Genomic DNA, 14,881 nt, shown 5'->3' on the forward strand with positions numbered 1-14,881 from the left:
ACCTAATTATCGTTAGACTACACAGAATTTTTATACCCATTTTACAGATGATAAGAAGAAGTATTAGTACAGTCCGTGATACCTTTCCCTACTTCTTAGAATAGCCTATACAGCTGGCTAAAAGTAAGGAACATTTCAAGGTCAGAGGACAGTTTGCCTTTTGGTTTGGGATACTCAGCAAGGACTGGCAGGGATGTCCAGGGTGCACGGTGGACTCTCAACAGACTCAGAGATTTATTCACAAACCCAAGGTCATACGGTTGATAAGGAATAAAAGAACCCTTTAAATTTAGGCCAGTTTGAACATAAGATCTCTGTTCTTTCTGCTCCAATGTACTGAATTCGTTTCAGACTCTCCAAAGTAAATTCATACTTGCTTCATGTGATTCCCACTGCAGAGATTTATGGTCCATTGTTTATACCCTGTCTTCCCAAATCTGGCTCAACATTTTCTATTTTCCTTGTGATTCTAATTACATTTTACATGCTGACTACATTTTTTTATTAAATGTCCCCCAATGTCTGCTTTACTAGTTATATGAGGTAGAATCACTGGCTCAGCTTTCTGCTCTGAAATTATTTTTATGGAACATGCTTTAGAAGGAAAAGAAGCTGTTTTTCTCCCCTCAAGCATTTTGAAATCTCACTGGAGAGGCAGAACATAAAAATCTAATCCCTAAGGGAAAATTATTTGTGCATACACACACAAATTAATAGCATGGATTTTGGAGCTTTAGATTATTGGGATTCAGGGTAATTTTGATGGTGCTCTGGGATGATATTAAATTGAAAAACTTAAAACAAAAGTGATGCCTTGCCAGCTGTCTCCTGAAAGTATATGGACTTTTCTTGAGCAAACTGGATAAAAAGACATTGTGAGGCGCTCTTGCAGTATCTGGGCGGGAACGACCAGACACTTCTGGGCTCGGTGTCATTAATGAGATAGGATTAAGGCAAAGTGAAGACTCCATATATTTTCCCAAGTGTTTACCTCCAGTTCTACTGTCTTCTTTGCTTTCTAGACTTATGCATTCAGCTGTTCAGATGTGGATATTTCATTTTTTCAAAGGAAACTAAACCTCTGTGCCTGGGGCTTAACATCTCATTTTCCTTTCCACACCATGAAACTCCCTCTCTCCCAGGGTTCCTTTGTGTTGGTGAAGGAACAGCCTCCACTCTACTTGAAAAAGCCAAAAAGCCAGGAGTGAAAGTTAATACTTTTTGCTCCTGGAGTCTCTAGAGGCAGCCCCGCAGTATCTAAGGATTGCTAACGTGCTTCAATTTCTTTCTCCCATTCATGCTTCCTGGTTCAAGTCCCAACCAGAGCTTGCACAGAATCCCGAAATCTCCTTCCAGAGGTCCCTCCTGTATTCATACTTGCCTTCCTCTAGAATGTTACAGTGTGACAACAGGTGTGTGGGGGTTTTCTTCTTTTTGAAAGTTAAGCATGTTTAACCCCGAAATAACTCTGCTGAAAACACTTCAGCAGCCTCTCAGAGGAAAACTTGACATGCCTCTGAAGCCACACACAGTTTGGTTAAGCCTCTTTTCCAAACCCAGCTCATACCATGGTCCTTCTGCCTTACAGGATTCATCCTCCCTGGTCTTTCATTTCCTTAGAGGAGACAAGTGGAGTCCCTTCCCGTATAAAAACCACTGAACATACTGCTGCCTCTGCTTGGGGGAAGGGGGAGGCCTTCCCCTAGAAATCCTTGTATTTTTTTTATATGTCACTGCAATCATCCCTTACTTTGGTCTATCATCACTTCCTAAGGAAACCCTTCCCAACTCCCTAAATCAACTCAGGTTATTTCTAGAATGAACTGAAGTACATAACAAAAACAACAACAAACCCAGAAGTATATGGCTGGGAGATCAGTGCCCAGGGCTTAAATTTGATTCAACTATTATAGCCTTATAGAACAGTTTGGAAAACAAACCCTATAAACCTTCTTCCTAGAAAAACAGAATCACAGGCATAAAATTTTGCCTAAGATTGTGTAAACCACTTCCTGAAGACCATGTATTTTGTAAGCACACGTTAAAAATTCTCGTGATTCTTCGGATTTCATGGGTAAAATGCATTTTTGCAATCCCTCCCACAGAAACCTAGATTAAAGCGATCTAGAGGCCACTTCAGGAATTGTGTGGGTTTTTTCCTTTTTTAAAAAACACATATGTGTTCCCAGTATTGATCTTCACACCACTGTGAGAAAAGATACTCTAGAAACATCACCTGATAGCTGAAAGACCAGAGACATTCTTTGAAAATATTCTGGTTATGAGATACATAGGTGCCGGGGACAAAATGTACAACATGATGACTATAGCTAACAATAGTGTTTTGTATATTTCACAGTTGCTGAGACAGTAGATCTTAAAATTCTCATCACAGAGGAAAAGAATTGGGACTGTACAAAATGTTAGATTTTGTTCATTTGTTTTGAGGTGATGAATGTCAACCAATCACACTGTGGTAATCCTTTCATAATATGTACAAATATGAATATTATATATTTTAAACTTACACAGTATTATATGCCAATTACACCTCAAACTGAAAAAAAAATATTCTGGATCAGGAAAAGATGAGATCAATAAATTTAAGATGTAATGAACTTGCCACACCACATGAATATGTATGCAGACCTATATACCAGCCTGTGCAGAGCATAAAACATACTTTGTGAAACTGTTCATTATTGTCGCAATTTTCTCTTTCCTTATGGACATCTTCACCGTATGTGATTACAGGTTTGCCTTGATTCAGTTGTTACCTCAAGTTGGTGCTCTGGGTTCAACTGTCATCAGTAACCTGACCTCTTGGTACTCCGGCACGTTTTATTTCAACTCCAGATAGGGCACCATTTGTAAGAAATTGGAATCGGCTACTGGAACTCCTATGAAATACGAACCTCAAGGCAGTCCTATATGCCAGATGCTGTTCCATCAACTTCAAGTTTCCAACTGAGACATTTAGATGGAAACAAGGAAGTAAATTTACAGATCCTGTGAAACTGTGTTGGCTGAATCTAATGCTGAAATGCTTGAGTCACTGTGTTACATAATCATTGCCTTTATGTGGGATTACGGTCACCATCACCACCACATGGGCACTGGTCACTTCACACAGCAGTCGTACCCAAGACTTCAACAGAGCAAGTTGTACCCAAGTTTCAAACTTAGAATACCCACTGTGTTCCAACAGCTTAGAGCAGACCTGGCACGTAGTAGGTGTCACGATGTGTTCAATGAGCAACTATGTGCACACATTGAATGCACAATGAAGGAATGTAGAAAACGAAGAGCGATTTTTTTTTTTTTGGCTGTCTCCCCATACTCTCTTGCTTAGGCATCTGGAAATGAGTGTGGTTTGAGGGCTGCACACTAATATCTGATCACATTCTGGCTGGGTGATATTAGGAAATAATTTCAGTTGTCTGTGATTTTACTTATTGTAAAATTTCCAACAGAAGTCTGACTAATTGGAAATGTCCTGTGACCCATTTAACTCACCAAATGAGAATGGCAATATAAAAAGCAGACAAAGATATTTGAAAATAAGCTTCAGTGGTTTGCCATGACTTCTCTACACCTTGAATTCATTTTCCTGTGACTTCAAATCCAGTGGCTTCGGGCCTGTAGGAAGAGCTTTGAGTTCAAAATTGTGACCGGTCCTCCACAAATCACGGTAATAACTCTGCAATCATTCAATACAGGATCACTTCTAGTCACCACACTCTGCCTATTAAGGCTAGAAAGTGGCTGGTATATCTTAGAAGATTTTTTATCAGGTAAAAAAAAAAAGTGCTCGGTAGTCCCTTATCTACAATTCTTGAGTCCACTAACTGTGAATTAGTTTATCTTTTGTCTCCTGCAATTTGATATGTATTTGTCCTCCCACTGTTTTCTATTCATGTTTGTATCCTTAGAGGAGTTTTTGCTTCTCTACTTTGATTCCCACACACTTCCCCTTTTCTCTTCTCTTCCCAATGTCATCCCCTATTTTCTTGCCTTGATTACTCCCATTGCACAGCCTCATTCCACCCCACCTTGGAATATGCACACATACCTCCTATGCTAAATGAATGGTGACAGCTATTAGAAAAAACTTATTGCTCTCCCGCTCTTTTCAAGTATGGCTTAAATTTTGCTTTCTTTACCACCATTAAACACAAACTCTTAGGTCTATTCCCATCTTTTGTTTTCCATCATTTATTTTGTTCCTTTAAACTCTGTACTCAAATTTCTTGGCAAAATAGCATAATGCTTCAAAGTGTGAATTCTGGTGCCAGATTGCTGGACTTCCCATTACATCCTCAGTTCTTTATAGTTGAATGATATTGGGCACCAGATATAAAATCGTAATGCTTCACTTTTTGCCTCTGTAAAACAGGGATTTAATACGCACACCTCAAAGAGTAATTATGGGATTGAGTTAAAATAGATCGTACAATTAGAAGAGTACTTGTCACACAATGGGCACTCTAATGATGTTAATGTCTTCATCATCATCATCATCATCATCATCACCATTCTCAGTAATATTTAGGTCACTCAACTTTTATTTTTATTTTTACTTTTCATTCAATTTATTTTTTTATTTTTTCAGAGAGAGGGAGAGTGCAAGCCAGGAAGAGGGGCTGTGGGAGAGAGAGAGAGAATCCCAACACATGGCTTGATCCCATGACCCTGGGATCATGACCTGACCTGAAATCAAGAGCTGGATGCTCAACCAACTGAGCCACCCAGGTGCCCAGGTCACTCTTTTAAAATCAGATTTTCATCAAGCATTGTTCTTCCTGATTTACATTTGCAAAATGTGGCCCTGTTGACTATTTGTGTCAGTGAAAGTCCAGTGCAGAAGTCAACCACTCTACATATTTCAAGCAGTATGGAACTGAATATTGGGAATTCGTTGCTTCCAGCATTGTTTGATGGTTAGGAGGAGAAGAAGTCAGAAAGGACACCACTGCTCTACTGAATCCAAGAGCAAGCTGTCATTGATATGACTCAGAGGTCAGGATGCTGTTTCTGCTCTTGCTGCTTCCATCACCACACATACCATTCTACTCGTGAAGCCAGGGTCTAGCTACTAGAAACCAAATTCTATGACTAAACAGTTTCTACAGAGTCATATTTTACCCTATTGCTGGTTAACAGAAACCACAGTAGGAAGGAAATCTATATCTCCTTCAAATTTTAGGCAAAAGAGTTTTGGACATGTAGTTTTAGCTTCTTTTTTTCTTCTGTTTTGTCCTAAAACTTCTATCCTCATAACTTCAACTGTCACTTCTGTACAGCTAACTATTTACCAAACCCCCATTCACAGCTCTGACTTCCTTTCTCTAATTTCAAATATGTAACTGCAAGAAATATTGGAAACTTCCTCATGTGTATTATACCATAGCCTCAAACTTGATATACTTATAGAACTAAACAACCAAACACAAAACTGAACCCAACTAACTCTCTGTGTATATGATTTATAATTAGTGATCCATTTTTCTCCCAAGTGCTCAGGTGCAAAATCTGTGTTTATCACAAGCTCAGATTTCTCTTACTCTTTCTTGGTACATGGTTAGATAATAGAAAATCTGAAACAATGAAAAGACTGCATGATCTCCAAATGATCTTCCATACATATCCAATCTCTGATTTTGGCTTTTCTTAAAAATGATCAGTAACAGCTGGAATTTACATTCCTTATCATGGCATGATATTACAGTGAATTTCTTCAGCTCTGAATTACAGTGGATGTTTATATTTAACCACATACAAGTGGGAATACTGACATCCCACTGTGGAAATTCAGGAGTCTAACAAAGAGACTCATTGGATAGAAAAATTGTTATGGCATATAACCTACTGGCTAGGAATTAGATAAAATCAGACAGATTCAAACTTTGTTTTCTTTCCTTGTTTCAAGTTTTTACTTAAATTCTAGTTAGTTAACATATAGGGTAACTAGGTTTCGGGAGTAGAATTCAGTGATTCAGCAGTTACATATAACACCCAGTGCTCATCACAAGTGCCCTCCTTAATACCCATCACCCATCTAGCACATCTCCCACCTACCTCCCTCCATCAACCCTCAGTTTGTCTCTATAGTTTAGAGTCTCTTATGGTTTGCTTCTCTCTCTCTCTCTCCCTCACTTTTTTTTCCCTTCTCATTTTTTTAATCTGTTTTATTTCTTAAAGTCCACATATGAGTAAAATCATACAGTATTTGCCTTTTTCTGACTTATCTCACTTAGCATAATACACTCTAGCTCCGTCCATATCATTGCAAATGGCAAGAATTTCATTCTTTCTTATGACTAATATTCAATTGCATATATATATATATATATATATATATATATATATATATATATATATATGAATATCACATCTTCTTTAGCCATTCATCAGTTGATGGACATTTGGGCTCTTTCCATAATCTGGCTATCGTTGATAGTGCTACTATAAACAAGGGGGTGCATGTGCCCCTTCAAATCAGTATTTTTGAATCTTTTGGGTAAATACCTAGTAGTGCAATTTCTGGGTCATAGGATGGTTCTATTTCTAACTTTTGGACAAACCTCCATACTGTTTTCCAGAGTGGCTACACCAAGTTTGCATTCCCTTTCTCTGCATCCTCACCAACATCTGTTGTTTCCTGAGTTGTTAATTTTAGCCATTCTGACAGGTGTGATGTGATATCTCACTGTGATTTTTATTTGTATTTCACTGACAATGAGTGATGTTGAGCATCTTGTCATGTGTCTGTTAGCCATATGTATGTCTTCTTTGGGAAAATGTCTGTTCATGTCTTCTGCTCATTTCTTAACTGGATTATTTATTTTGGGGGTGTTGAGTTTGGTTAATATATTATTGCTGATATTGATGCCATACTCCCTTCTTTAGAATATGTCTTAGGATAATGCTGCAGTTGGTATAATTTGATATTCATTATTACACTTTATAGATCCACAGCTATAAAACTTATTGGAACCACTCAGGGACCTACGGTACAATTCAACGTCAAGTCCTAGGGTTTTGTGTAGGTAGCAGATGAACTATGTTTCACAGTTTGGAAGATGAGAGGAAATATGGAGGTCTAGATCAAGTCCCCACAATCAATTTATAAATATTGGTATTTAAAGTGATTACCTTGGGGCGCCTGGGTGGCTCAGTCAGTTGAACATCTGACTTCAGCTCAGGTCATGATCTCGCAGTCTGTGAGCTCGAGCCCTGCGTCGGACTCTGTGCTGACAGCTCAGAGCCTGGAGCCTGCTTCGGATTCTGTGTCTTCCTCTCTCTCTGCCCCTCCCCTGCTCATGCTCTGTCTCTCTGTCAAAAATAAATAAACATTAAAAAAATTAAAAAAAAATAAAGTGATTACCTTTGTGCATGGTGGGGGGAGATTTAGGTGCTAACCAGAATTTGAGAGCCATTAGCCTGAGTCACATTAAAATTGTTCTCTCCTACTAAATATAATGATAGGCGATGTTGATATTTACTAATAAAATGTGAGGTTTTTTTTAAATTAGCTACACACTACAAATATGCTAAAGTGAACAACGTAAGACAAGTCTTACAATACTAAAGAAAATGTGAACACTCTCACTATGCCTCTATTTCTTTGTTTCTATAGTGGCTTATATTGTATGTTGAAATAGGACTGAAGGCCCACTATAATATTTTATTGTAAATCACCAGGGATCATGCACTTTGGGTGAGAAACTGTCTTACAAAGACATTGCAACTAATAAAATAAGGAGTTCCCCAAACTCTATATATGGAGCTGGCTTAGTAATAATGATAACAAAAAAAAGAACTCCTTCAATACATGAATGAAGGAATTTATTAATTAACTACTTAATTAGCTTGCTTTGCCATTACACTTTTCTCCTCTAAGTTCAATTCCAAAATTTAAAAAGCCTTTATTTTTTACATGAGATTTCAAATAACTGAACTGTGTCAAATGTGGACAAGTTTTTCCCCTGCCTAAATCAGCAGCGTTTAGAACCATTTTTCATTATCGGCAGCTCCTAGATGTATCCATGGTGTATAGTTGCCAAGCAAATTTGAGAGTCCTCAAGAGAACTGGGTCAAAGAATTGAGAGCATCATAGGGAGGAGGAAGCATCACCAAGGCATGAGCACATGTTGTTCCTCACCACACCGAGCACACCAGTGCACAGAGCACACCCTGGGACATCCCACCCTACACGTATTTCTGGCTTCATCTGGGAGAAGCAACAAATTCACAGTATCTGCTTCCTCATGGCAGCAAGAGACTTGCCGAAAACTGATATGATTTGGGCTTGTCTCCCTTCAAGTCATAAAACATAACATCCAAAAGAGTCAAACATATTCTCTCCACTGTGACAGGGGGTGGCGGTGGGGAAGCTCTGCCTGCTTGGCACAGCCAGCTCTTTAACGGGAAGGCAGCAAGGAGTTTTGCAAGGCAAGGGAGCTGGGGGAACGCTCTGAAAGCCACACCTCTGCCTTTTGGCACTTTAAATCCACTGAAACCATTCTTTGGGGACTGGGTTTTGGAAAACTTTCATGCTCATGATGAAAGCAAAAGTTCTAACAGAAGGTCTGTCGCAGAGCTAGGAAGTAAACTGCAAGAGGACCTTCTCAAAGAAAAGCCAATGTTCTCAAGAGATGGCAGCCCACGTGGGACAGAGGTTGAAGGCTACCTTGGGAACACAGACCCTGCCATTACGGAGTCTGCAGTAGAGTAGGAAAGTAACATGCACAGAAATACAACCTTGGTAGAAAGTAGTACATGCTAAAATTAAGGTACAGATAAATTGCTCATGGGATCAAAGAATGGAAGAACAATTACTTCCATTTGGGAGAAATTATCAAAAGGTTTATAGAAGATGTGCAACCTACAAATAGTATACAGTAAAACATAAAGTTGGAGTTAAAAACAACTGGAAAATAATTTGAAGCCTTCACATCTCAAGGAAAACCATCGTGTGTCATGTTATTTTACCTTTATTGAATTAAAAGTAATTAGAATCCATTCAGCTAAAACACCCTATTGAAATTTTAAATGGGATTGTATTACATTTATAAATTAACTTGGAGAGAATGGATATCTTCCAAATATTTAGTCTTAGTCTACAGGCTTATCTCACTGAATTAACCCACTTTTTTCTTTATTTGACCAAGACGAGTATGTTGGATTTTTTTGCTCACATAATATCCATTTCCATTGTTCCATTATGCACTCTGTTTTGTCTTGGTAAGTGTTTGGATTTCTCGTCATTAAAATATTATTGGTATTGGAGTGTGGGATAAGATCATAGAATGACCCTGTCCAAAAATAATGTCTGCCCCTGAGGTGGGTGTAATAAAGACTATGTGGCCTCAAGACAGAAAATGTATTTTCCAGTGAGATTCACTCTTGTTGTGTGTTTTCTTAACCTTTGCCACACTCATCTTTCAATACACACTATGCCTTCTAAAGTGTGAAAACAAAAAGCTAAGACTCCTTGATTTAGAATGGATTAAAGGAATGAATTCATGTTCAGAAATGTATTCCCTGCTGAGAGAACATGTTTCTACCCATCTCACAGGAGCACAACCTTTGAGACTAGCCATTTCTGTGGGAAATAGCAATTATAATCAATTTTTAAATTTCAACTAAAATATACTTAAGAGATAATTTTGGGGGGAACTTATATGTCTGAACTTAGACGCCAACATCAAAACATTATGGTCTCTAGAAAAAGAATGATTATTATTGCTTAACTTTTGAATTAACATATACATCCTCACTGATTATTGTTTCATAAACACTTAAGAAATAAGCACAGACATATGTGGTTTGGGATTCAGTTTGAAGGAATTTACTGAAAAGTAGATGTCTGTTCTTGGACCCAGCATCAATGGATGTCAGGTCAGGAAACTATGATCTATCTTATTTAAGATCACTTTTAAAAGTAGTAGCTGCAGGTACATATGGTAGAGATAAGCCCAACCCCAGTGTGGGATGATCACAGCATCTGTTGAAAACTGGAGAGGGTCTAGAGATGAAGAGTATCTATGATTAAGAACTCAAAAGATAGTATTCTCCTGCAAAAAGAAAGAAAATGTTTTTAAACAAATTATTTAAGCCTTAGTCACATGCTCTGAAAATGAGCACTTCTAAAATAAGAACTTTTGTGAAACCAGCTATTTTATATCATGTGTTCAAAACCTGTCTAATCAGAGACCAATGCTACTTTTAACTGAAAATAATCAAAATTTTATTCTACAATTTCAACATTATTCATTATATTGATCACATCTTGCTCAAATAAAAGCTGATCTCAGTGTAGAGCTGCTTTAAAAATATTTTATAAAAATTATTAATTTTATTAACATAAAAAATCCATCTGTTTTGAGATTTTAGATCAACTTTCAACATTACTGTTATAATCAGTGCTATACTTTTAAGTGAAAATGACTATATGCCCTAGTGATAAGTGACAGGGGAAATTGTTGGGACAGAAAATAGAGCTTCTGAGAACAAACAGGGTTGAAAGAGAGATTTGGCTGAAAGCTATGGTATCTTATATGGAGTAAGATCAATGCTCAGAGAACCACTTTCAAGTGTTGCTCTCACACCCCTAAGGTCAGAGGAAAGTTACTGGAAACAATTCTTTGGTGTACAGGCCAATTTTCTTCACATCCTATCAACATGTTCCAGCATGGTGATGAGGCTAGAGAATTTTGAGGCTGAAAACTTAGAAATCCTGATAATGAGGAACCCCAGTATTTCTGTCCCAGAAAATAATGAAAGTCTTGGAGGAACAGCAATCCAAACCTAATGAAAGAAACTAAGCTTTCACCCAAAACTTTGATCAAATTACAGGAAAAAAATCAATGGAATAAAATTAATGCTGGCTCTCACTTAGAGCCAATGCCCAATTTGCACTGAGAATAGGGCCAATATGAAAAAACCCAAAACAATGAATAACACCAGAGGCAGATCGAGGTTTTGTGTGGCCTGAAACTTATATAATTTGTGGGTCCCTCCCTTAGAAAATTAATTTTAAATTCCATACTTTGTGAAGTTTACAACCAAGCCCACAATGCTATGGTCCCCGCAAGAGTCTTGGGAAGAGCCCATACAAGTTACAGGACTGAAGCTTAGGCTTCTTTGCCTTCATAGTAACTACCTCTGAGATACCTACAGAATGAAGGAAGCAATATAAAAGTTTAATATCTACTCCATGCAGCTGTTACAAAATATAATTAGCACACATTTCAATAAATTTTCATTTCTTCTCCCACCCTTCCTTTTCTATTTTACACAGATAGCAACAATTGATTTCAAAAGATAACAATACATCAGGAGGACACTTTGAGGTAGTTCTTAAAGAAAAAAGCCCATAATATTTTCATATAGGTGTTTCGAAATAGCATATATTTTAATATACTTATTTCAAAGCTGGCATTCTCCAGCAGGCTGTGAATTTTGACATGTTTTTAAAAAACACTTAAACTTGGATGGATGGATGGATGGAAAGAAGGAAGGAAGGAAGGAAGGAAGGAAGATAGATAGATAGATAGATTACTATTGCAGATCTGGTTCCTGGAGAAGCAGACTCCAAGATGGAGATTAGCATGCAGAAACTCTATCACAGAGTGCTCACAGGATTCAGCCTGGGAAAGGGAAGGTAGCAAACTGGGAAGAGGGAGAGGTTGGACAATGATTCAGTCACACTGATGGCCTCAGCCAAAACCATAAGGGGTTCTAAAAATGAAATTGTATTGTTAATCCTCCTGAGTTGGGGCACCTGGGTGGCTCAATCGATTAAATGTCCAACTCTTGATTTCAGCTCAGCTCATGATCTCACAGCTAGCGGGATCAAGCTCCACATCTGCCATTAGAACAAAGACTGCTTGGGATTCTCTCTTCTCTGTCCCCCCACACCCACCCTCAGTCCCTCCACCTCTCAAAATAAATTTTAAAAATCTTCTTGAGTTGCGTGAGGGAGCAGTGTTTTATAGCCCTACATTAATGACAACGATATACAGGCTACCTCTGGGAAGCAGATGGGACCTTGATGAGGTGGCTCTTTTTAAGCGAGAACAACTTCCAGAGAGAGTTAACAGATTAAAAGGGTTGTTATTCAGCTACCCTCCCAACATTTGGGGGAATAGGTCCTTTTGATCCTGCAAGTTGGATGTGGGACACATGGCACACAGTCCACTATACTCCACTCTTTGCACCATCTAGATTCTCCTCTTCAAAAAAGTTCTAGAGCATCTCCTTCAGGATACTGGTTAGTCTCTCAGTTGAGGGAGGGTATAAAAACAAGTTTAGTAGGGCCAACTACAGCTCTCTTCTCCCAAAAATCTCCCTTGTCCCACTGATACTAGCATTGTGATGCTCATTATTTCCTTCCTCTTCCATCAATTATAAATTCATCTTCCACTCAACCAGCACCTGTACAGGTCTAGGTGGCTTACCTGGAGGTGTGACACAGATTCTTATAACTGAAAGGTAGAAGCCTTTAGTCATCATGCCATTCTCAGGCTATCACTACTGTCCTCTTTCATTTGTCATAAAAACTGGCCAGGGGTATAATAAGAGATAATGAAATGGGTCATTTCTCTGCCAAACATCTCCTTGCTAGGATGGTGACTTCTTTTCTTGTGTGCAATTCACATAGGGTAAGGAGCCCAAAAGGCACATGGGCAGCAGCTATAGTTTAAATATAAATAGGACTTTTGCTGTTTAACCTAGTGGAAATATTCATCCTTTAGGAACCAAGACCTCTAAACCCAGAAAGACTAGAAAGCCCACATTTGTGAGCATGGAAAGCACAAATTACTTCTTAAGCAAGCCATGAGAATGATGATGAATGAGGCCATTCCTATTTTTACACTTTGGTAACTGGGCCTTTGCACTGTATATGTTGGGGACATAGTGTCATATAAAATTTAGTATATATACTGAATCCAGGAGGGTGGCTCTTAATCCTCACAAGTCATTATTTTTGGTACCTCATCTGTGCCTTCAATGGGCCATTCCACTACACTATCAGGCCAAAAATGTAGTCAGATAGGAATTTTGGATCCTATTTTAAATGCTCATTGCCTCTCCTTTTTGTTGTAAAATCGATTCTATGGTCTGTGACGATCATTTGTAGGAATCTTATGTTAGTAGTTTAAATACTTTGCAAGTCCTGAAATAATGTTAGTTGAAGCTCTGAGGGTAGCAAAGGTAAACTAAGCTTAGGAAAGGCAACCCAATATCTGGAATATGTACCTTTTCTAGACGGTGGGATAAATCATTGTTACTTTGTAGTGGAAGAGACCCACTGTAGTCAACTTGCCCTCAAATGGGGGATTTGTCTTCTGAAGGGATGACACTGTGTTGGACAGTCTGCATTGGTCTCTGCTGCTAACAGTTTGTATATCTGCCAAGAACAACAGCTGAATCAACTTTTTGTGAGTGGGAGCTTATGTTTTGGGTCACATGTATAGCCTCCATCCCGGCCCAAATAGCTACTCCTTTCATATGCCCATCGTGCCAGCACCAGGGTGGTCAGTGACAGAAGATGGCAGTTTTAGTCATCAACAGATTCAGTCCCTTTATCTAGTTGGTTGTTTCTGTTTAATAGTACTTGCTCTCTGGTGGCATTAACTTGTGATACAAAGACTTCTACACATTGTGACTGCTCCCATGGATACACCCAAGTGCCTCGACTCCAAACCTCCTTTTCCCTGATCTTCCAATTATTCTCCTCCTAGGCCTCCTGAAAAACTGACCAAGACATTTGCCATCACCCACAAGTGTACATATATACTAACTATGGGCCATTTCTCTACACACAGAAAGTAGATGGCCAAGCATACCTCTCAGAGCTCTGCACATCAAGATGTTTTAGGCTCACTAGACTATTTCTTTAAAGATCACTCATTATTGGGAGCTATAGTATGTGATGCTTACTTTCACTTTGCCCACACATATAAAGCCAATATATTAGTAAGTCAATGTTGCTGTTTTTCTCCTCTGTCAGATGGTCTTAAGGACCATCCCCATCTGGCCATAGATAGCAGTTGAGGTATAGGTATTGGTATAACAGTGTTGGATATCATGGGGCTCTGGGCCATCAGCTCATGAAGCTAACCTCTACCTTCTAGCCTTGTTTGTGCCCAATCCCTGATTTACCACTTCAGTCTTAATTTGTATTGATTCTGAGCTGGTTTGAATTTATAATTTGGTGGGTCTGACATAACTCAGCTCTTGATAGCCCATTCTGGCACTTACACTTGGGCATTAATGTTAATATCAGGGAATAATGCACCCTGAGGGATAGTTTTTAAAAGCAGTAGTTTTTAAAAGTCCTGGACTACAGATGAAATAGCTTTGCTCCAGAAAAATAGGGATCTACATTGTGATTCCTCTAGAAGGTGGTTTTTTTTTTGTTTGTTTTTTGGATTTTTTTAAAGCAGTACAGATATGTTCAATCCTATAGTATTTGCTGGACTGATGGCACTATACCTTGGACATGATACTGAGCCCATTTCTGCTCTGGATCCCATTTAATCTTGAAAATGTAATTAACCATATACACTTTCAAGATGTTTCAGGATTCTGCCTCTTTGGGGAACTAGCCTATTCAATCAGTGGATTTTAAATCTGAAAATTGGTTCAGGTCTGGAAAACAAAAAAGGACTATGATATTTTGCTGGAGACAGACTTCAATTTCTTAATCATCCATCTATGATATATTTTGGTTTTTTAAATTAAGCATTGGGCATACTGAATGTGGCATTAGTCTTGTCCCTAAGGATGCCATATTTCATTAACTTCTGAAATATCATTCTGTGGATCAATAACTGATGATTGAAATGTTGACCTTGCTACTTACTACAAT

This window comes from Prionailurus bengalensis, chromosome F2 (genome assembly GCF_016509475.1).
Source record: "Prionailurus bengalensis isolate Pbe53 chromosome F2, Fcat_Pben_1.1_paternal_pri, whole genome shotgun sequence".
Taxonomy (NCBI): Eukaryota; Metazoa; Chordata; class Mammalia; order Carnivora; family Felidae; genus Prionailurus; species Prionailurus bengalensis.